The 26,084-nt window shown below is 31.9% G+C and overlaps 1 non-coding gene across 1 annotated transcript; it reads left to right on the top strand.

The window, feature by feature from the left end:
- Window positions 1–5,954: 5,954 nt before the first annotated feature.
- Window positions 5,955–6,057, top strand: LOC132604681 (U6 spliceosomal RNA). The gene has a single exon (XR_009568795.1). It is a non-coding gene; the product is annotated as a U6 spliceosomal RNA (small nuclear RNA).
- Window positions 6,058–26,084: the final 20,027 nt, after the last annotated feature.

Raw genomic sequence — 26,084 nt, 5'->3', positions numbered from 1 at the left:
AAAAAAAGTCAAACCGAACCAAACCAACCCGACATTACATTTATTCAATTTTTAAAATATTTATTTGTAATGTAATTTATAAATATTTCTTAAAAATTTTCGTAGCTTTTAATCTATTATCATATTATTAAAGCTTGAATAGAATTTTGAATGCGAATAAGTTTTATATCCTATGGATGTTAGTAACTCATATAAAATCTAAACCAAAACCAAGTCAACACTAATACTAACAAAAGAAATTCAATTTACCACTAGGAATGACAATAATGTTGGATAAATAATATTGGATATCTATTCTTTAGTTTTGCGTAATTGGTTTAGAGAGTGAAAATACATAACTTAAGTTTTTTTTTCTTGTCATGTAAATAATACTTATTAGCTGTACTTATTTTAGTATGACTTAGTATTTTTAGATTATGGTCATTTTCTTTATGATTTATTAATTAGCAATATTTATTTTAACCGATTTTATTATCTTTTGTTGAATATTTTAATACAACGTCATCACTCTACTCACATTTTGTGTTATTTTTTTATGAAACACCTTAATTACATAGTTGTATCTTACTAGGACTAAAGAAATATTTGAAGTAAAAGTTATATATTTTGTATCAACAATATTCCGGAAAAAAAAACCCGAATAACCCGAGACAAACCGAGGTTGAAAAACCCGAATCTTATTGGTTTGGTTTGGTGTATAAATTTAAAAACCCGATGCAATTGATTTGGTTTGGTGTTTAAAAAATCCGAACCAACCCGATCCATGTACACCCCTAACTAGAATAGTAATAATCTGATTGTTAGGGGACATATTTCTATTAATAAGCTTTTTATCATTGAGAATAAGATAAACAACGTATAATATAGAATATATATTTGGTTTAATAGTAAATAAATATGTATAAATTTTAGTTTTTAATTTTAACTTTAACTTTTAAAATGGACATTGTGAGAAGAGTTTTAGTTCATCTTAATTTGTCATTTGAATGTCTTATCGTGACTCGGGAGATTAGCTAATATGCCGTTTTTGGGAGGTTACATTGAGGGTGATTTGCACAAATAGCTAGGCTATTTTTGGATAGGTATTTAAAAATTATTTTCGATTTTGATAAATGTTCAAAAATGACCTTTTTAAGTTTGATGAAAGAATAATAAACACTTCCTTAAGTTGAGTGGTATAGATGGTAAAGTGACGGGGCAACTGTAACATGAACGTTATGACAAATCAATAGGATTTCGTGTTACATTCAACTTAGCTATTTTGTTGGATAACTTACAAACTTTATCAGATTGTCATGATGTTTAGTTTTCACTCATGGTATCTCGCTTAAACTTATTTTGATTTACTCTAGTAAATTGCATGATTTCTAGTCTTCACTCATATACCTCATTTAAACTTATTTTGATTTGTCATGATTTTTAGTTTTTACTCGTGGTATCCATAAACTTCATACAACAGTTCGCTATCAATTTTTTTATACCAATCAAATAATCAACAAGTTTGTAGAGAAACTATCTAAAGAAGAAAGTCAAGTCTGAATCGTGTTAGCATGAAAAAATAAGATAAGGTGTAAATTATAAAAGAGCACATATATTAAGGGTGTAAATTGCAAATTAATCCATTTTTTTAAGTGGCTTTCATCCATTATTACTTTGTAAGATAAATGAATTATCTTGAGTGGCTTTATTGAAACAAAACAAAAATAAGTAATTTTACTAAGTAATTTCGTTAAGTTGATTGGCCGTTCGAGGAATTGACTCTCAAGAGAAATGCTTCAAATTGATGCTTGACACTAAATGAAAACATGTCTCCTAGCAAAGAATCCCATTTAAAATACGTGGTAAATTCTAATAGTCTCTTTTTCAAACCAACAAATTTCATATATAGCGATTATAATATCATTTTGTTTTTCAAAATTATTTAAATTGACAACACTTTGTGCATCCAATGCAATACATCTAGAGTCTAGACATTTTGCCATTGATCTCTCATGATAATTGAATCTTATCTTATAATATTAGGTGTATGTCGTATATTTAAAAATATGTGTCATCATTTCAATAAGAAATATCATATGACTTCATTTCAATTAATTTAACCATTCTTAGTCTGGACATATGAACTTTAGTTGCATTCTTGAAACGGCCAAAACCAGTACAATATGTAGTTTCACTTGTACAATTTTTAAATGCCAGCATAGTATGTTAGGGTATTTTCATGTTTTAGGCATGAATATTTTTATTCAAATTTATTTTCACATTAAAAACTAGCTATTTTTCAATTACATTATAAATAAAAACTAATTATTAAAAAAGCCACCTAAAGGAAAAGGTCTCCAGATAATAGAATGTTCTTTTGATAAGTTAGACTACCATTTGTGAAAAAAGAGAAAAAGTTAGGATTCTTAGGAATGTTTTTAGAAATGAAAACTACCATTTTATGAATTTCCAAAGTCATTAAGAAGTTTCGTATGCTTTTGAAAAGGCAAAGCTTAATACTGTTGAAATATAATAATTCGATGGAATTAAAAGTGTAAAATAGAAATTAAGCTATTATTGTATATTACTTTGAGATCGCTATTCGCTCGCAAAGGGAAATGAAGAGATGGGTGGTCCAGGAACAGCAAGGAATTAAGGCAAGAATCCCATCTTTGCTATTGGAATTTTCGACACAATTTGCTATCGGACTTTTCAGCACAACCTATTTTGAGGAAATTAAGGCAAAATGAAAGGCAAATTCCATCTTTGCTTCTAGAGTTGTCAACACAATTTTTTTTAAGGAAATTAAGGTGAAGTGCAAGACAAGAATTCAATATACATGCATGTCTCATGACCAACTATATATTCAGTACCTGTTTTGATTTATTAGTGGTAAAAAGAAAAATGTTGGGAAAATTTTCAGAGCAGATAGAAATAAATGCACCGCAAGTGAAGTGTGGAATCTCTATGGAACTCTTCAATTTGCTAAATTTGTTGTTTAAAAACTCCCACAAATTGCTGAAAAAGTTGAGCTAATTGAAGGCAATGCTGGCCCTGGTTCAGTCCTGCAAGTTTGTAAGTTATTTTACTTCAACATCCTATTAAAAAATCGGATAATCGTAATTTTAGTCTCACGATTAGTCGATTATTAGTAAATTCTGATCTTGATCTATCTGATATGAGAAATTTGACCTTTTAAAAACAAAAAACAGAGTTTTACTTGTAGAAGTTAAAATTCTATTTTAATGATAAAGGCTGAATAGTGGCTATTTTTCAAGGGTTGAAAAGGTTATTTTTCAACTAAAGTAGCTAAAAAGTAGCTATCTATGAATTCCCCCTCCCCCAATGTCTGTTTTTGGTCCTTTATGTAAAAAATATATTATATTAAGACTCTTATCAAATTATATATCCTCAAATATCAAGTAATAATATTACACATGAATAACTAAGTAGTGGAAGGTTTATAATGTGGCAAATTCGTAAAGAATCAAAGGCAGAAGGAATAAAAGTGCAGTAATTTATTAATTGAAAGTTCAACGTGCTTAGTCAGATATCATAATGAACAAAATCAAATTTTATAAATAATTAAGGGATAAAAAGTGTTATTCCCCCTTCAGAAAATCATCTTTTTTTACATTCCCTTGATTATTACTGCTTTTTTCGTATAAATTTCTTTGGAATGGATTAGGCGTCTAGATATTTGTCCTGATTTTTTTTTTAATTTATAAATATTTGGTTTTACTTTTTCTCTTAAATAATCTGAAACTTTTTCTTGAAATGAACATATAAATATTCCACCAATCCATGTTAAAGAAAGTTTTGTATCTCTTTTGGTATATTTTTGTACAATTTTTTTTTTTTTTGACTCACGTAACCAGGTTTGCAACTTTGCTTGGACAAAATTATATTAGGGACACCTGGTAATACTCCACATAAAGAGAGATTCATATCAATCGACGATGAAAAACGAGTGAAGATAGTAGAGATTTTTGAAGGTGGATTTCTTGTTCTAGGATTCAATTTCTATTTGATCAGGTGGGAAGTTTTGGAGAAGGATGAAAATTCGTCCATAATCAAAATTACACTGGATTTTGAGACTAAGGATATTGAAAATATTCATCTTTCTATTGGCAACCTTCAAATGTTTGTGACCATCATGAAAGCTTCTGCTGATTATTTGAAGAACAAGTAAAAGCTAATACTAATATGTTATTGGAATTAATGCATTTTCATATTTTATATAGTTATTGCTCTTTCAAGCGATGTATTGTATTATTTCCGCTGATGAATATATAAAACGTTACATTGGGTCCTTTTTTCTCCTCCAAATTTATGAACTTTGACGTGTACATTTGCAATGAGACGAATGAGCAAGCTCAGTTCTTAATTAATTAATATGTTTTGATGTATGATCGTATTTTAAAATTATATCTCATGCACCTCAAAAAGAAATAGTATACGTATAACTTCATTTCCATTAATTTAGTTTGATATTTTCTTTTTTGTTTCCCCCATTGTTTGGTATCTATTTTGAGGCCTGACTAATTCGAATTCAGATCAGAAAGTTTCACTTTGAGGTAAAGCGGTTCCTACTACATACGACTCCATTCTCAGGCCTCGAAACCGAGACTTCTAACTAAGGATGGAGATTATTGGAAGGAAACTTGCCACTCTCAAAGTTATGCCACTTTTCAGGGTGGAACTCACTAATTTAAGAACAAAATTAATGCAAAACACAAACATGTTAGATTTTAGCCAAAACCATGAGAAGTATTAATCTGAAAGGAGAATAATATAATCCCACTTGATAGTTTCTTCAATGGGAAAAGGACACGGTATGACAACCAGCAAAAAAAAAAAAAGACCCCAAAAGATCCAATTTTAAGTAAATTACCCGAAATAGCCCTTAGGCCCAAAATAAAGACAAGCCTCAATTAATTAAAAAAATTCACTCTACACTCGCTCTCACTTTACCACAAATACGAAGATCAGCACTGAGGATAAGAGTGAGTGAGTTCCTTACTTGAAAACAAAAAGGTTCCTTTTCGAAATCAATAAGGTTTATATTTTAGAGTATTTTTTCTTTTCTTTTCTTTTCTGCCTCCATTTTTTCCCAAACAAGCAATAGTATTAGTCTTTGGCCCATAAATCCAAGATTTACCAAAAAAAAAAAAATTGAATAGGAGATAAAGACAAGACCAGATGCGATTCAATAAAGTTTGTAATCTAAGCTATATTTTAACAAGAGGTCTTATATTTGCTTTGACAAAATTCATGTAAACTTTTATTTGAGGTTATTTTCTAGCTTTTTGAGATACAAAATTATTATGAAATATTGTGTTCCTTCAAAAAGTATCCCAAAAACATATATAATGTGTGAATAATTAGTGAGTATACGTTGATTATATATTTATTATACACAAATTATACAATAATGATAAATTTTTTATAAACATACAGTAGTGACACATTTTCTATACAACAATGATAAGTTCTATTCATATGCACGAATAGTAGAAAAAAAGGCTACGAAATTGAATTATTTTGAAAAGGCTAAAAAATGTCTTTATAACTTCTTGGGCCATCCGGTGTCAATAGTTTCACCCAGATGGCTATTTATGTCTTTGTCCCTTGTTCAATCGAAGTAATTGCACAATTTTCCCTCCAAATGGGCTTGTCTTTAATTTTTGCCTTTCAAAATCGAACCTATGCTTAGTAAGGCATAAGTTATTTTAGGATGCGGGCATAACTTGTGGATATTATGATGTGTAACTTATGTCCATCATTTTGAAGGACAAAAATTAAAGAACAGCACAAACAGGGACAAAACTGCAAATGACCCTGTTCAATCAAGTTAAATAAGAAGGTCGGCCCATTACGGTTTTAAGGAGTCCAGGCCCGTGCCAGCGAAAACTCCCAACTAAGCAAGCTATTTATCCCACATCGAATGTTGCGGAACATTAGCAGTTATCCTTGTCCCTTCGGGGACATCCGATAAAATTGAAACAATACAGAGAAGATTAGCATGGCCCCTGAGCAAGGATGACACGCACAAATTGAGAAATGGTCCAAATTTTTTTTTCTCAACCAATCCACCAATTTTTCGGGTCCAAGATTTTTCTCCAATTTCTTGGTGGTCCATTTTCTCTGGTTTTGTTTATATGTATGTTAAAAGCTTCTTGCTTTAGAAATATTGACTTTAACGTTATGAAGACTGTAATTTTTTTAATTTTTTTTTGAGCTATTTTGGGCTTGGCAGATTTAGGTCAAATGGCAAAGGTTCTACCTTTTTATAAAATTTATGTCAATTTTATACATGTCAAAATACTTTCTGAGATAGAGGAAATGTGTGTCGTTGGACATGTTATTTAAACATTTAAACAGAAGTGTAAAGCTGTGGAAAGATATTTCTGTTATTTGTTGGAAATTAAAATAATGAATCCAATCTTTCGATAATTACTCTTGCAAACCTAAATAGAGTACTATGGCCTGGTTATGCATACGTGATGATGCTCTTCGAAATTGGACATTATGTTGTCTCACATTCTTAAATAATTGTCTCAAGTTTGTCAAAAAAATTTTTTAATCTTGATCTATTCTGGTGGATGTGGTGATGTATCACCACTTAGATTTTTAGGTGGCAGTTTAAATTGGAGTTTGATCTGGAAAATAAGCATCCTTATACTCTAAACAAACTAAATATTTTTCCTCATAACTTTGAACAAGTGAACCACTAGGAACATAGTTCTTTCAGTTTTCCTGTGGCTTTAGTCTTTGATTCGATAACTTTTGATGTTTATACTCATAAATCAGTGTTAAGTGAGTGTTAAGTACTTGTAGCTAAAGCAAATTTGTTGTAGGTGATTAATACAATTTAAAGAGCTTTTGCTCCAAAGAAGTCTCCACACAATTTTGGACACCTTAAGCATTTGGCGAGTGGATAAATTAGGTACACATTGGTAAGTCACTCCTTACTATCTCTATGGAAACTTAGAGAAGAAGGGATTTTGTGTGGTTTGTTAGAGGATAGAAGGCACAATATGTAATCTGAAACGGATGGCGGGGGGTTTTCCCACCAAAAAGTATTCAGTGACTATTTCTCACGGGATGTCGGCGGAAAAATCTGAATAGTAGGGTTTTCACACAGAAAAATTATGAAGTTTCTTAGAGTTTCAATGGCAACTTGTTTCCCGCCGTGTGTTTTTTCTAGTAATCTGATTCGGTGGGAAAATCATGTTTTATAGCACAAATTTTTCATTGAATGTTGATGGAAAAAATCTATGTTTCTAGTAGTGCGAGGTCCGCCAGAAAAATATAACACGATAGAAGAATTCGCGCTATCGCGTAAGATCCTTGAATCAACCACGACGAGGGAGAAAGGACTTTCGGGTGGATATGGAAAAATTTTAATTTTCAAATTGTAACCTTATCAAAGACTTTGAGATAAAAGTTTTCTAGAAATGCATCTTTGTTATTTAAATGTTTTACCGTGAGATAACCAATATGCCACTTTTCAGTGTGGAATTTGGGTGGAATCTACTAATCTAATACTCTAAAAAATATAGCAAGTTTTTTTCCGTTAAAAATAGGGAGAAAAAACAAACAAATACTGGTTTTAGCCAAAACCATGAGAAGCATCTATTTTAATCTTGAAGGAGAGCAAAATACTGAAGAAGAAGTTCGCCCAACCAAGTAAAATTAAGAAGGCCGGCCCATTGTGGTTGAGTCCAGGCCATATGGGCTTGTTGAGATGTAACAGAACTCAATTTTCTAAGAAGAAACAAGTAAGTAATTTATACTTGGCATACCTTACTATGTTACATATTTATGGAACATAACTATAATTTTTAATAATTAAGTTTAGTAGCTATAATATTATATTTTTACAACTTATAGCTACCCACTTTTCTACCAATTAACTTACCACTCCCCACACCCCTATTTTTTAGCTGCACACTTTCTCTCTCCCCCTTTTTCCTAAATATACACGTTTCTAACTCCCCATCTCCCCTAATTTCGTGCTTTTCAAATCAGTTTCTGAATTCTTTCACTTCCTTTTTTTACTCTGTATTAATTTCTCATTAATTTCAACCTTTTACCCCCAAAATTCAACTCTATTTCCTAAAATATGTAAGATTTTCTGTTATTTTTGTGTTTTAAACGACGAATATATATTTGAATTCATCTGTTGAAATATCGAATTCAAGTTGAGTTCATAATTGAGGTAACAACGTTTTCACTGCAACTTTTTTTTTTCTGAAATTTTGAAAAATATATGAAAAATATATCTGAAATATAGTCAACAGAAACCAGAATAAGTAATATTGAACATATTAATCAAAATATAATTAAAAACTATAGCCAAAATATAGTCATAATTGAGTTCATAATTGAGGTAGCAACGTTTTCACTGCAACTTTTTCTTTTTTCTGAAATTTTTCTAAATATAGTCAAAATATATCTTAAATATAGTCAACAGAAACCAGAATAAGTAATATTGAACATAATAATCAAAATACAATTAAAAATATAGCCAAAATATATATGAAAAATAACTAAAAAGTTCAGAAAAATATAAAAAATAAAAAAGTTGCAAATACACGGTGAAACGTGTAATTCAGTTGATGAACAAATCAAGCTTTGCATGATTTATGGAACATTAAAAAGAGATTTTTTTTAGTTATATTTTGGGAAAAAATGTGAAGAGAGTTTTTGAATTCAAATTTTATGTGAATGATTAGATGTTGAATGAGCTATGTGATTAGATATGGAAGAGAATAAGATTTGCGTGATTTATGGAATATTAAAAACAGATTTCTATTTAGTTTGAAAAAGATTTTTTCCCTTAAATGGAGGCATTATTTGCTCAACAGTTCCGTGTATTTAGTCTATATTTTGGCTATATTTATGCGACGCGTCCAGGACCTAAATATAGGAAAAACCAGCTACGAATTGTAAATAATGAACTTGTAGTTATAACTTGTTAGAAGCAGCTAAAAGGTAGCTATTTGTGAAAATTTTACAACAAGTAAACCATAGTCCAGTATCGTGCCAACGAAAAAACACGACTCTTGTTGTTCACTCTTAACAACAAGAAACTCTTTTCTACAAGTTCATTATGGTAAAAATTGACTTGCTTTGCATGTTTACATCAATCACATTAATTTATTATGATTAACTAATTTAATAAAGTAAAAGTTATATTAATTAATCATGATTAAGTAAAAAAAAATCTTTATGCAAGCACATATTTTCAATATATTAATTTGGTGTAAACAAACAATGCATATAACTTTTTAACGTTCACTATTAGGTCTTGAATTGTTAGAAAATTATATGGAGAATTGAATGAAATTTGAGACGTGTTAAAAACATTAGCCTTAATAATACCTTTGTCATATAATGAAGATAATCAGGCGTATCCTCTAAGATGAGCAGGAACAACAGATTTTTAGAAGAGAAAGAACCTAGAAGAGGAGATAGAAAAATTTAAAACAATTGTATTTAGCTCTCCAAAACAATGATCTCGTACATATAAGTATAAAATTAACAGGTATTATATAGAATCATACTCTATTTTATAGAATCATACTCTATTAAATCAGCACTGGCTAGTTTTGACCAGTGTCTTAAGAGGCAGGGGCGCGAGACGAGGCGTTTTACTCAGCACTGGGCGAGGCGTAAGCCCCGAAATAGGGGAGTAAGTTTCGTGGATCTACGGGGCGTATATCTCATGTATCTTAAATTTTATAATTTTATTACTAGGAAAAACAAGCAAATCATTAAAAATATGCAAATAAATCAACAATAATATTAAAAAAAACTATGACAATTATTATTTGAGAAAGGCAACAACACAAAAATGATAATAGGCTAGATAATTTTTAAAAGGAAATCTTCATCATCAATCTCCACATCTATTAGTCCGTCAACTAATATTTGCACCAATATTTATTTATATATATATATCAAAGAAGGAGAAGGATAAAAAAAAGTGTAAGAGCAATGACAAAAATTGAATAAAGTTCTTTCAGGAACATAGTGATATGAAATTTCTATTCTATCAATTTCAGACATAATCATTTAAAAGACTATTTATGACAGTGTTATTTTCTATGAGAGTTGCTTTATTTATTTATATATTTTAGGAAAAATCACTACAACATGAAACATGATAACATGAAGTATAAATATCACTACACCAATAATAAATATCATAATCTATAGAAAAATAATTTTAAATTGAAAAAAAATCAATTTAACGCCCTGGGCAGGAATTACGCTTTTGTGTCCAGGATTTATGCCCTATGAATCTATGCCTTTATTTGAGCCCTAGAGCATTTTTGGTATGCTCGGCCCCGGGACTCGCCCCCAAAACGCCTTTGAAAATGGTTTTGACCATCAATTTTCCAAAAGGTGACGTACGAAATCACAGGCCAAATTTCTGTATCGCGCGCGGGGTGTCGACCCATTTTGCTTTGCGGCCCAATTCTCTTGTGCGTGCGAACCTAATTCATTTTCTTTCTCTTTATTAAAATCGCTAAAAAGTCAATTGTCAATGACGTTAAAAAATAAAAAATAAAAAGAAGAAGATCTTTACAATCCATGAGGGATACCTCCTTTTGAAATGCCTATTTGCTTTTTCCAACATGAACTTGATGGATCGTTCATCATTTGTGATGTCAGTTATTATTTCTTCTAAATTTTGATTGTATTAAAACTATAATATTCATAATTGAACACCAACAGTCAACATAGTGAAGATTTTAAGGTATAACATTACATCATCATACATAGTCTATAATTAAATAAAACACTCCAACTTGTTCACAGTTCCATCATTGACAGTAGTTTAATGAGATTGTCAATCTCAATTATATGATTCAATCATTGCTGTCTTGATTAGCTAATTTTGTTTAATTTTGAATAAAACCTGGACCATTCATTCCAAAAACTCCAGAATATTATTCAAAAAAACATTAATCTAAGCAATTGACTGTTAATAATAAACTTAAGTTTATGTTATTAACAAAATGGTCACTTCAGATCTAAATATGTCCCAAATTGAAGATTCTTGATCACAAAACTGTTTGGCCTTACACTTATATACTTTCTCTATTCATTTAATTTAATAAATGTGTGAATATTTTGTCTTTTTTAAAGTCTTAAGGTAAACGTCATGTTTTGTATCGAAAGTTCAAGGTATCATTGTTGTTTTGAGTAAGTATAATAATGGAGATTCTTTGTCGCCTTAATTAGATTGTGATTTTCAAGAGTCTAATATATGAATCCAATCTATATTACATATAATTATGATGTCATATAATTGACCCATAAATTTGTTTTTTAGGGCCGGGTTGGTCGGGGGTGATTATTGTATTAGGCAAAAAATCGGCTGGGGGTCGCATACGAGATCGAGCACTCCTGCAAAATTGGGGAACCCTCACAGTTGTTACCCATTCCCACCAACTCCAGTCACATCCGCAATTCTAGATCAGAGAGCCACTGACTATGCTAGCGTTAGGGGCAAGCTCACGTTATATCACCCGTACGTTAGGGTTGAAAAGTCTTATTTTGGTTTCTATATAGGTAGCTTATCATGTAAGCTAAGGCACTTCCATCTCATCTACTGTAACTTATCTCTTACTTTATTCTTTTAAGAAATATACATCCGGGTAGGTTAATTATTTTGATACACATATCTATCTTGCTTGATTTTATCATTTCTTAGGCTCGGTTCTTTCAATCTAACTCTTATAATCATGAATACTAACCCAAAAGGAGAGTTTTCGGGATTAGATACGAACCACTTGTCTTAAAACCATTGACATACAAATCTTTAACTGATTATCCGTTTTCACCGAAAAATAGTTTAGCGCCTTTCGTGGGGATTGACAGTTGTGGCGTTGTCCTGATTCGCAGCAGAAATTCTCTTTCCAGATGCTCTAGTAAAGTCATTATACGCAAATAGATATGTCTGAGGTGTCACACCCCAATCCTGATAGGGCATGATGGGCACCCGACCCTTACTTAGAGCCGAGCGAACCCGCTGTTTCTCATTATACTCATAATCTCAGAGGACTCTTAAGTCATGAATGAAATGCATAATGATACATCGGCTTGCAGAGCCGCTTGCAAGACTGACAGGCTATATACGTGACTCTGTCTGCAAAGTCTCTAACATAAATCAATATACCATAACATAGATACTCTGACTCGGCAACACTCCGGAAAGAAATGAAGCTCGCCAATCCAGCTGGAACTTCTTCTAGCAATATCCTCTACTCATCTGTATATACCTGCGTGGCATGAAATGCAGCGTCCACAAGAAGGGACGTCAGTACGAAAAATGTACTGAGTATGTAAGGCATGAGTAACAACATAACATAGATATGAAAAGTAACAAGGAATAAGAAAGATAACCTGTACATCTGAATGCCTCGTAAGGCGGATGTCATGCATGCTTAGCCTTTGAAAAAAAAACATTTTATACATATACATAGTACCATGCCCGACCATTAAGGCTCGGTGTCATATATATAGTATCATGCCCGACCATTAAGGCTCGGTGTTATCATCATTAGCTCGCGTCCGGGCCTCCCGCGTCCAGGGCAATATCATAACATGCCCACTGCAGTGGTGTGCACATCTACGTGCCTGCCCGGCCGGCTATAGCGCGGTGCGGTGTGACAAAATACATACATATATATATATAAAGCATGCATGAGAGCCCAATCAAAAGTCACCACTATATCGGAGTGACGTAAGATCGGTAGCCTCCGATTATATTATGGATCAATCATTGTCGTTTATCCCACCTTGAAGGAACAATTATTATAAGGTGAGATTACCAACAATGAAGGAAAATTAAGCTCGATCACCTCATAATAACATAAAACTCATGTACATGGAAATCTCTATGAATGAAAATCATCTCATAAAAGCATTGATCTCATAACTTGAGAATTTTAGCCATAAAATCATCATCATCATAATCATCATAGAAAATATCCTTATCTTTGACATCATCATTATCATCGTAAAAACATGTTCATCGCTGTTATCATAAGAGCTCACAGAATCATAAATCTCTGGTTTGGAAAATACGACATTTTGAGAAAACAACTATGAATTATTAGGAAAGGAATTATGCCTTGGAGTCGTAAACATTTAACTTTTGAAAACGAGGAAGATATGGAAACATTTATGAAGCCATAGCACCATAATCATGCCTTTATAAGCTCAATAATATTATAAGGATCACGAAATTCATGGACTTCTAGCATTTGCGGAATCAATGATATTATGAGTACGACACAAAGGTTTATAGCGAAAGGATCATGCCTTTAGAAAGAAGGGGACTAGCCTTAACATACATGGAAGACAATTTCTGGACTTCCAATTTACTTCCTGTCTTGCAATTCACTTAAGATCATTCGTCACCTCATAATCTACATATATAACCATTCATACCATTGTTAGGCTCGTCATCATGCTTGTCTCAAGACTTTAATTAAAATCCTTTTTTTCTTAGATTCTGTCGAAATTCGGGCAGCATCTCCCCTGTTTATATGCCTAGCCTGAAATCATTATATCAACAACCAATCAACAACAACAATACCAACATCATCAACACCATTATCCATACCAATATATTTCCTAAAACATCCCACACGATGTATTCTAAATTTCTCAACCAACCAACTTGTGATACGACTATTTAATAATTTTATTTCCGTAAAGAGGCCGAAATTAATACCAACATCACAACAACAACGACATCCGCAATATTCCACAAGATAAATATATATATATTTCTATCCAAAATTCTCTTCAAACTTCAATCCATAAATCAACAACATCAACACAACAAACTATAACATTTATTCTTGCAAATATTCCTTAATCAATGTTAATAATGAGAAGATTCAATGATTCATACCTTTTATTTACTGAAGTGGCAGGATCTTCAATATTTACTTGTTCCCAAGCTCCCTCCAACACCAAAACGAATTTATAGTCGCGTCTACGCGTTGTCCGGACCTCGATTGATATTCCGTAACTTGAAGTTTGCTCAAAATCCTCACTTTTATGTGGCACAAAGGCCCCTCTGGTTTGCTGAAAATTCTGGAACAATTTGGAGAGTTTTGATGATGAAAATGGGGGTTTTTAGCCCTTTTATAGTGGGTTGGGCCAGCGGTACTGTAGCAGTACTGTAGCGCCCTGTTTCTGCGTTGGCAGCTTAGTTTCTAACGCTTATAATTCTCTACTCCGATGTCTTATCAATGAGCGGTTTGTTGCATTATAAACTAGACTCGACGAACTTCATTTTAGGCTTTTGTTTCACCTTAAAACTCCTAATATGCTAGGAGATATGCCCCTCCAAAGTTGACTAAAAATCTGCCCAACATTTCTCAAATTTTCGTCAAACTTATTTTCTTCAATTTGCTTGATCTCGAAATCTTCCGAAACTCTCCATACATGATATTTATCATTTATTATACTTGATAATGACCATGTTCTTGTGTTTCAAAATAGTCTTTCCCGATTACGACTTACGAAATCATAATCATCCTTTACTTAAACAATATACTTAATAATGCCTTGTTCCTCATACTCCAAAGTTGTTTTACCTAGCCATAACTCGATATACTTACATTCAAATTTTAACCAGTGCTTCTCCGAGGTACGGGGTGTAACATGAGTCAAGTGGCAGATCGAGCAATATACAAGGGTTCAAGGACACACAGATGTTGGTAAGGGGTATAAAGGACCTGGTGGAGGTATAAGTGTCCGAGCATGGTAAGGAACCCTTTTGGGAGAATAGGAGTAGTAGAGATGGGACACCGCATAGACAGCCTAGCATGGAGCGAAGCAAAGGCGTCCTAAACGCCGATGAAGCAGAGCAACCACACAAGTGCACGTTCAGAAGAATGGGTCGAGCACAATCTTAACTTGACGAGCAAATACCTGTTCAAAAGACGGGTTCCTTGATGAGTGAAGTACTGATGGCCATGCTCAAGGCACATGATGAGAGGATGCAACACATGGAAAGGGCCATGACTACCATAGCTAAACACTCTAGGGCTGGGACTCCGACATCTAATCAGAACATGGATAAAATCCCTACTATCTCACAAACTAAAAAGGCCGAGGCAACGAAAGAATGGTTGGATGCATATACCGAGGAGTTACTCAGGGTCGAAAGAGAAATGAATGAAAGAATGAACCAAATCCCAGGAGCCCCATCCGCGATGAAAGGCGTGGGAGCCAGAAAGTATGATATACCGCCGTACCAGGAAACGCAGCCCTCGCGCCCATTCCCAGAAAATGCAAAATGTCGGACATGCCCAAATACGACTATACCCCTGATCCTGAAGAGCTTATAATGTTATTTGAAGCAGCCGTCACAGGGCACGACCTTAAGCAGCACGAGATCGAATCAGTCATGCTGAAGAAATTTAATCAGACACTCATAAAGGGAGCACTATCCTGGTATACTCATTTACCTGAATATACACTGACATATATACACCCATTTGAAATAGCGTTTCGATGTGTTGTTTTCCATCTCTTTCCATCTATTGTTTCTCTCTAGTGTTTATTTGAATATTGTGGTTTGCTTCACTTTTGGTGAAGTTTTTTTTTTTTTTTTTAATTAAACAGAATATTTAGATAAATAAAAAGGGTATTTAGCTAATTTAACTTTTAAATTTTGGAGTTCATGCTTTTAATATAACTAGTTTCTCGACACGTGCGCTGCACGTGTATGCCCTGACGAGTTATATAGCACACGATTTTGTAAAGTAAAAGTAATATTAATTTATTGAGTTTAAGGTAAATAATGAATAACATATAAATTTCTCCGAATGATAAATGTGAAATGTCATATAGTGACCTACTTATCGAGCTTGGATATCATTTGAACATACAAAAATGAATAATCCAAAATTAATTAGGTACACATGATCATTTTTATTTAATTAGATTTTGTGTGGTACAGACATGTAGTGAAGTGTAACTCTACTTCCTTATGAATGATATTCCTAGTGTATGTTCTTTTCATCCGTTTCAATTTCTCCGTCATGATTAGGACTCTTCTTGTTGACACTGATATTTCTCTTGAAAATGATACATACAATTGATCATGCGAGAAAATATGTTGCGGTAGATTCAATCCAACAATTAGAATCGTTGGGCGCTGTGTTTTATTTGTTGTTATCACAAAAAATAAACATATAGGAAAAATCTTCAAGGTTTTGAGAAAATGCACACTTACTCTGGATTTGAGATCAACAATTCTTAAAAATCCTATGAGTTTCACAAGCCATTACCTTTAATGCAATAGTATTCTTATAGTAAATTTTGAATGCAAAAAAGTATACACTACACTACTAACATGATCGGTACTTGATATTATGAAATTCCCTAACTATAAAAGAAACAAAAGAATTTAGTACTGTAATTTTAATGCATAACATCTTATATAAGTACATAAGGGTTGCATTCTTGGTATACTTTTTTCCATAAACAAAATCCCATTCACGTATCACATAAATTAATTAATGTCACTAACTATCATGAATGTTTTTTGTGTCGAGCATGTCGAATTTTTCTTTTTTTTTTCTCAGTAGGGGTGATAAGATTCGAATTCAACTCCTTTGTTGATCTAATTTGATTTTTAATGAATTGTGTGACAACTAAATTTAAAAGTTTAATATTTTTTAAATTAATAGAGTATTAAACAACGTCTCCTGTCACGGCCACCTGTGAAATTTAACACCCAAAAATCCAAAAAGCTACATGCTCTGTTTGCTCTGATAAAAAACATTTTCTTTCTTCATCCTGATCCATAAGAAAACATGTTATGGTGAATTGTCATCTTGATTCTTCTTTTGCATTTTCTATTTGCTGTTGGATCCTTTAATTTTTTATTAATAGAAAATAACCTCTCGATAGTTTAATTGGTTAAAAAAAACATCTTGATTCTTGAGTGCTCTAAAGAAAAACTCAATAAGTGTAAATAAAAGTTTAATATCATAAGTAGCACCCTCACCACACTCAAATAGTTGATTTTTTCAATCATACATGTATGCCACAAACATATTTTAAATGAGTTGCTACGAACTTATTTTAATTATGTGCTCTTGAAAATTGATCATGATGGGACTAATCTAAAAAAAATTTATTGTGGTATCAAATTGTGGTCAAAAGCAGATTTCAATAAACCTGAATCTGTTTTATAATTGAAAAAATAGAAAAACATTTAAATAGAAATGTAGAAGAAGCAGAAAATTATTCTGAGACCATAATTTAAAGTAAACTTCATATAATTTCATGCATGTAACATATATATACTAACTATTTTGCATTTTGGCGAATGAATAACAACCATGACCTTAAAAAATGTATTATTCCTGATCGTAATAATACGCACAATATATATTTCGAACGCACAATATATATTTCGAGATCACAACTTTTAGAAAGTGTCTATCCCATCATACATAGAATTGGATATTATTTAAAAATATATAGAGTAGTAATAGTATATAAGTAAATATAGTGTTTTACAGAAGGAAAAAAATAACCCGATATTTGTCACTTTTTGTCGAGGTCGTATGTCATCATCTTAATTCACCATTACGAACAATGATGATTGTAATAGCAGAACACTTTCATTCTTGTGCATCCTCATCCCATTGCAGAACACTGTATTCACTATTTTTTTTCCTTGGTAAATTCTCTTTACAATAGTAAAATAGAAAGAAAAGATGAGAACATTTACTGAGAAATTGATCTCTAATATCTGTGATCTCTAAATAAAACGCAAAATGACAACTTTTTTTAAACGGTGAGAAGATGAGAACATTTACTGGGAAATTGATCTCTAATATTTGTGATCTCTAAAAAAAAAAAAGCAAAATGACAACTTTTTCTAAACGGTGGGATCCCGTAGCCAAAGCGTTTTTTCATTTTTTTTTTGCGTTGGTTTATTAGGTGTTTTTCTTTTCTTTCAATAAATTGAGTAATTAGGTTTTTAAGTCAATAAGGGTATTTAGATAATTTAACTTTCAAGTTAACGAGTTCATGCTTTTAATATAATATAGAAGATTGTTACACTATTATCATATATGTTGAGTAATTAGTACTTCATCTATCTCAAATTATTTATCGTGGTTACTAAAAATACTTGTGTCAAACGATTTGTCATTTTAGAAGTTCAAAACACAATTAATTACCTTTTTTCACATTTTATCCTAAATAGAATTTTGTCATTAATGAAGATAACACACAAATAGAGTAAACATTTAATGGAGAGAGATTATAACTTACACATAATTAAGAGTAAAGTTAGTCATATACCCCTCCTAATTAATATTTTCTTAAGGACCATGTAAAGCACAAAAGATACAAATAATTTGAGGCAGAGGGAGTATTTTAGCAATTTTTTTACCTTCAAAGCAGAAACCAAAAAAGAGGCAAAAGGAAATAAAAAGTGTGAGTGAGATTTTATAGGCCGCCATATCTCTCTCTTCGTGTCAGTCTGCTCCGAGTCTCTTTCACAAGCAAAAGTAGTATTGCTCCTAGTCTCTTTCAGAAGCAGAAGTAATAATTGCTACTGTTTGAAATAGCGTTTCCGTGTTAATCACATACTATAATATATTCTCATTTGAAATAGTGTTCCCGTGTGTTATTCTCCATCTCTTTCCATCTATTGTTAGTCTCTAGTGTTCATTTGTGAATATTGTGATTTGCTTCACTTTTGGTGCTTTCATTGAGGTTATAATGGCAGACACTCGATTAAAGCTCTGGAAGATGGTCAAAAAGGATTATCGCGAGAGTTTTCCAAGATGCGGAGTGCCATGAATGAGCAAATCAAATTGATCCAAGACACCCTTGCTCAAATGTCCACTCTCGGAGGCCAAATGCATAACGGCGAGTCTTCGAAACAAGGGTCTTCCGGTGTCCATCACAAACCAGCTACATTTGTCCATGGTGATAACCCGCCTTTCCAGGTAATTCAAATGGAAAAAGGTTCTTTGTAGCTCGATATTCAGTCTCAGATGAATCTGTACTGTTTTGCAAGTTTTTTATGTGGTGTGTGTGATTGTAATGGTGTTTCTACATGGGATATAATGGAATAGGCTTGATTTTATCATTTCTTAGGCTCGGTTCTTTCAATCTAACTCTTGTAATCTCGAATACTAACCCAAAAGGAGAGTTTCCGGGATTGGATACGACCCACATGTCTTTAAACTCTTAAAATACAAATCTCTAACTGATTATCTGTTTTCACTGGAAAACAATCATCATAATTATTTACTTCATCTACTTTAATTTATATGACATAGTAAACGAATTTATGTCATACTATTTGAAACCTTGGATCGGTACGGAGTTTAAGAAAGAAATAAAATTTGTGATCTTAAACATATCATGATATTTGTGTTTCGTAAAAATATTTCCAAGACCAAAAATTTTATTCCTTTGATCCTTTCAAGCTGCCAGGTTTATTAGAGCTCTTTTGATCCTGAAGTTGAGGTTTATTTTAGCAAGCTTCGTTTGCCATGAACCCCATTGAAAGAGATATGATATAATGCAATTGCAATCTCAAAGTCAAAGCACAAATTAATAACGAAACAAGCCATTATTTTAATTTGTGGCTTCTGTGTTTCAGCAGTTCAACCTAATTAATGAAAACAATTCTTGTTTTCTTAGCCAATGTTCAGTTCTGGAAGTTGAAAACCATCGATGTCTGTATCATAGATGCAACATACGTACATCTTACGCTTCTTCATCAACTAATAATAAATAGTTCTCGGCGGGTTGATACCGTATACGGTCCCTCAGTTTTCACTTTATAGCGTTAAAATTATTAAAACTATTGTCATGAAACTAAGTATCACAAAATTATCAAAAAGTCACTAAACATTGCCTACATATCACATATAGTGACTTTTTGGTTAAAAAGAAATTAGTTTAGTGACTTTTTGTGATTCTTAGCAAAGTTTAAATGATTCTTTTGTTATAAGAAATAGTTTTTGACTCTATGTGATACTTGAATAAATATCGTGATTGTTATGTTATAGAATATAGTATAGTAACTCTTTATGAGTACAATAAAAGCTTAATGAAACCTAGACTAAAGTACTAATGGTGATCTTTGAATCTCGCTGAATAGAAAATGTGATACAAGGAGATAGGACGCAATATTATATAATCTTAAGTGTTAAGGAGCAAAATGTCCAACCCAAACAGAATCATATCTTCTTAGTATATTTCGAACTTACAATCAATTGGTTAACACTTAAACGCTCTACTATTTAGCTATGGACTCTCGTAAAGTTCAATTCTCGTTCTCAAGCTTCTTTTAGATACTAGTAATTCTACTATAAGCTATTGACCGTGTAAAGTTCAATCCCTGTACCCTTAGGTTTCAACTAGATTCTAGTGATTCCTATAGAGCTATCGACTAGGCGTTTGGCCATAAGAATTATTTTTGGTATTCCGGATTTTTTTTTTCACTTTTTTCACCTTTCAGCGTTTGTCCATAAAAATTCCGAATGCAACTTGAAGTTGTATTCCGGAATACCAAAAACTCAAAAAACTTGTTTTTCAAAAAAATTCACTTTTTTTACTTTTTTACAACTACATTTCATCAAAAATTACAATTTCAAAAACTATGGCCAAACACAACTCCAAAATTCTAAAAAAAGTGAAATATTTTTTGATTTCTATGGACAAACAGGGCCTTAAAGTTTAATTCCCATCCTCAAATTTTTGCCAGATACTAATGATTCTACTACTAAGCTACTGATTCAATTTCCGTCCTCAAGTTTCAACAAGGTACTAATGATCAATACAAATGCCACTTGTTATTCTAGCACTTTGAATAACCTGATTTGTGAAAATGACACTACTTGCTTTTGATATCATGACGTAGAATTTGGTTGGTTGCCCTATAGCTAAATAGCTAGGGATGTCTTATGTAAATTGATTTATTTCTGGCCAATGGTCATGGACCCCAATTGATGTCTCTCATACTTGTTCTTCTAATTTTGGGTATCGACCATCTAAGTTGTAGGACTTTTATCTTTGTTCTCGACAATTGTTACCTCTTGGAAAACCGATGATTGTATCAGAATAACATTAATACAATTTAAACTTTTCCATTGGTTAGTTATAAATAATTTTAAGGGCTATAGAATAAAAAAATTATCTCGGAACTGCACTCAAATTTAATGGTTATTTTCTAATCTCGCAAAATAGAATGTATAAGATGAAATGAGATGCATGATTATTTACTCTTAAGGAGCAAAGACAACCCCTATATTCTGAACTAAAAAGTTCAGCATCAATCATATCTACATTGGTAGAATTTGAACTTAAAATCAATTGGTTAACATGAGGAGCACCTTACGACCGAGCCACAGGCCTAGCAATGTTCAATCCCCATTTTCAAATAAGAGTTACTGGTGATTCTACTACAGAGTTACTGACCTCGACCTCGAGCTCGCAAAGTTCAATTCCCGTCCTTAAATTTCAACTAGATGCTAGTTATTTTACTATTGAGCTACCAACCTCGTAAAGTTCAATTCATGTCCTTAAGTTTCAACTAAATACTAATTAGTATTTTGCTATTAAGCTACCGACCTCGTAAAGTTCAATTCCCGTTCTAAAATTCAACAAAGTCCGGTGATTCTACTATAGTGCTACCGATCTCGTAAAGTTCAATTCTTGTCCTGCTCATGTTTCAAACTAGATACTCGTGATTCCATAACTGAATTATCGACCTTGTAAAGTTCAACTCCCTCAAGTCTCAAACTAGATACTTGTAGTGGTTTTACCACCGAGTTACCAACTGATGGTAGTCTAGAAATACAGATTTTTAGCTATATTTCGCCTTTTATTTACTACACTTTAATTGTGTTTGAGATATAATATTATAATATTATACTTATTACGTGAATTTTATTGTATAGGACTTCATTCCGAGCTAATGAGCTAAATCAGAGTTAAACGAGTAAGGAAACCACCAATACGAGGAAATAAAGAGTTACAATGATTGGCTCATGATTCTAATCATTATGATGTAAATGAGTGGATGAAGTAACATTTAATACTCCCTCCATTCCATAATAAGTGACTCTTTTAGCTCATGCACATCCTTTAAAAAATTGCTTACTCCTAGAAAATTATGAGTATTTTTACTAACTTACCTCTAATTAATGCTTAGAAAAAGAAAGTTATTTAATGATTTTTTATTATAAATAAGGATAAGTTTGGAAGAATAGGATTAATTTCTTCTTGAAATCCTAAAGCGTCACTTATTTTGAAACAAAATAAAAAGCCTAAAAGGTCACTTAATATGAAATGGAGGGAGTATTAATGTACGCATGAATTGGCAATTGAATTTGAAGTTGAAGACATGGCAACCAATCAAAATGGAGGACACATTATTTTTATCTATGTGGCATCGGGTTGATCAAGAGCAGCAATCAAACAATTGAAACATCAATGAAAACGGGACTTTTGAACCATGGAGCATTGGAGGTGCGTAGAAGAGGATTTGACGGCCTGAATCCGTTACTTTTCATCACGATTTGATTCAATACGGAAGTTTAGATCAATCATCGATTGTAATGTTTTCTACTTCTATTTTTTCTATGTTCTTTTATTTTATTATGGAATAGTTTTCTAATAGGGTTTCGACAGACATGATGTATTGATTGACGTTTTTAGATTCAATTCTTTTATTGTTTGAATTCGCTAACAGGGGTTTGAATTTAATTGCAGAGTTATTTACTATTTTATTTAATCGAAAGAAGAATAGTTTGGTGAATATATTTGCATTATTTTGTTTGGCTTTGAGTGGCGATTCTTCTAAGTAATTGAAAGAGCTTCTTGAATTATTAGTTGAACCAAGAGAGAAAAATATTCGAGAGACGTTTTCCTTAAGAATAAACCCTTCATGTTTTCTTGCATATGTTCACAGGGTTTTCATTAGTCTTGAATTCATGGATAGTAGTTTTACTTGATTTTTTGAGATATTCTTGAATGCTTTAATCGGTAGAGAAAGTGTTTTATGAATTATCCTAATATAAATCTGATTTAGCTCATGATTGAATGATTTATTGAGTAATTGGAAGATACTCTTGAATAATTTATCTTGGGTTATAAGCTGACGATATTCGTGAGAAGTCGTCTGAAGATCTATTTCTATCCATAGTTTTTGAACATTCTCAGGGCTTGCATTAGTTTAATTTGTGAAATCTGAATAAATAATCGGAAGATGTGTATTAGATTTTTAAGTAAACGAATTACTTAGTGAATTCGAAAAACTCAATAAAATCTAGAAGATAATGATAAAACAAATCGGAGCTAGTTGCTAAAATCCTGCATCTGTCTTGTCTACTACCCTTACTTCGCATATTAATAGTAACCTTTGGTTTCGTTGTCAATTGTCTTTAAGCACGTTCGTAGTCAATAATCGTGATTGATACTCACAACAAACTCAAGTTTTGATCACCTGAATAATACTAAGCAAGATTTGTTTGAGTAATTGTATGATTGAAATACTATACTATCTTTAATTACTGAAGCGCTTAAATTATACTGTATTTTGCGCTCGTCACAGACATCCTAAAGTTCAATTTCCTTCTTCAAATTTCAACAGGGTACTAGTTATTGTAGCACTTGAATAGTCTGATATGTGAAAATGACACTACTTTTGCCCTATAACTACCTCTAGCTTTATAGGGATGTCCTATATATATAATGTTGATTTAATAGTTTCCAGCCATGGCCATGGACCCCAAATCATGTCTCTCTCAAGTCTGTTCTTCTTAACTTTTAGACCTCAAGTTGTAGATAGGTGAGTCACATCCTCGTAATTAAAAATTACCTACTTTAAAGACAGTTTGGCTTTACTTTCACAGTGGAATTTAATGGTGTAGCTGTATATTTTATAGAGTTAGGTGGTGATATTTTGTGCACATATTACTATTGAAGCTTAAGCCTTCAGTTGATTATGCATATTATATATAGGGTCAAATTTTTAGTTGATGTTAAGTGTAAATTAAAAACTCAAAATGCTTTATAAACATATACAACATAATACTTCCTTAGATGCATCGTAATTAATTAGTAATTGTTTCATTTAGAGTCCGGAGCCAAAATGACGTATTTTTGCAGTCATTAGCCCAAAATAGTATACTTTTTTTTAGATCAAAATGGGTATTTCGTTGGATAACCAACGAAATACCCACACACACTGTTCCGGTGCCGAATAAATTGTTGCATTTACTTGGCACCAGAACAGTGTGTGTGGGTATTTCGTTGGATAACCAACGAAATACCCATTTTGGTCTAAAAAAAAACATACTATTTTGGGCAAATGGCTGCAAAAATACGTCATTTTGGCTCCGGACTCGTTTAATTTACATGTAACTATCATGTTTAGATAAAAAGAAAATAAGAGAAACACTATTAGCCCATGCTATAAAGAACGATAACTTTCTTAATTTGAAAATAACTTAACTTTTCTTTTGGAATTAATTGAAATTGAACTTCTTATTTATCTTTCATTACAACCTTTTACGGAAAAGTCAAGCCACACAAAATATAAAATATTCACGAGCATCAAATTTGTATTCAGTCAAGCTATGCCAATAAAGAGTGATGCAGGAGGTAAGATAGTAACCAAACCACCACCCAAAGGAACATGGTTAGGGAATAGAATATACTTACATTCGAGGTAAACGGTATTTTATGTAAACGATGTGAAAATTACCAATCAAATGAAAAAAGTACTAAGATAAGATAAAGTAGGTTAATAAGATAAGTACTACTCTAACTGACGAAACCTTTTTAATCACTTGTGGAGATACTTCCACTTGATCTTTTTGGAGGACAATAATTTGGAAAGTGGCTTTTCAGTCATATAGTTTAATTAGGCATGAAATTTAAGAAAGAGATGGAAACTTTTGAAATTTATAATCTAAAACAAGTCATAAATATTTGTGTGACTGTAAAGATAAAATTTTAAGTTAAATTATATCTAAATATAAAAATATATCTTTTTTTTTCTTTTACGGACTAAAAAAGAAAGCATCTTTTTCTTGTGAACTCACAAGTCACTCCATTGAAACAGTAAAAGTAAAAAACAAATTGATCCTTCATAGAAGGACAAACGAAAGGGAATAACTCATGGGAGCTCATTTGGATGAGCATTTGAAGTTTGGGGTGAGGGGGGTGGAGAAAAAGATTTCGTGAAAGTTTTGAATCATCAATATAATTAATGTTGAATGTAAATAATTGAAGAAACAATCACAGGTAGATAAGAATATGGTAATCTTCAGGGTATTATTTTTTTTTTTTAAAAAAGGGTCATATATTTTGTCTAGGGGTTGTTTGTTTATAGGGATTAAGTAGGTTATCACAGCATAAAATTTGAGATTAAATAATTTGTTCAGTATCAAGATAAAATTTCCACCAAAATTATGGGATTATCTATTGCTAATTATGATCATAGATAGGATAACGGGGGAGAATGTCAATTGTTCAAAGTTGAGGGAGAGTTTGATTTTTAAAGCAAAATTGGGGAGGGTAAATGATTTTCACCCATTAAATTAATCATAAATAGTCACTACAAGAAAGTATAGAAATCGCAACAAAATTTTTTATATTTAGCAATAACTTAATTTTATTGTTGGCAAATGATTTTTTTGTTGCCAAAGAATTTAATTTTGTTGCCATAGTATTGATTATTGTTGCAAAAATTATTTTTGGCAACAAAAAAAAAGTTGTTGCATGCTGTTGCAATAACAGCCGTTGGGAAAAGTTCATGCAACAAAATATTTTTTTTTTGTTGCCAAAAGTACTTTTTGCAACAATAATTAACTTATGGCAACAACAAAAAATTTTTTTGCCAAATATAATTTTTCTTGTAGTGAATATAGAGCTTAATACTGGAAAAAAATTAATCTCTATATCACTAATGGTTTGTATAACTTATATTCCGCAACTTAGATCTTTTTATACGATAGAATAGCGATTAAAAATTGTGTATCAACAATACCTTAATTAGCATACATCGCATT

Source organism: Lycium barbarum, chromosome 7 (genome assembly GCF_019175385.1).
Source record: "Lycium barbarum isolate Lr01 chromosome 7, ASM1917538v2, whole genome shotgun sequence".
Classification (NCBI taxonomy): domain Eukaryota; kingdom Viridiplantae; phylum Streptophyta; class Magnoliopsida; order Solanales; family Solanaceae; genus Lycium; species Lycium barbarum.
The sequence above is the reverse complement of the archived record's forward strand: the minus strand, read 5'-3'. Positions and strand labels throughout refer to the sequence as shown.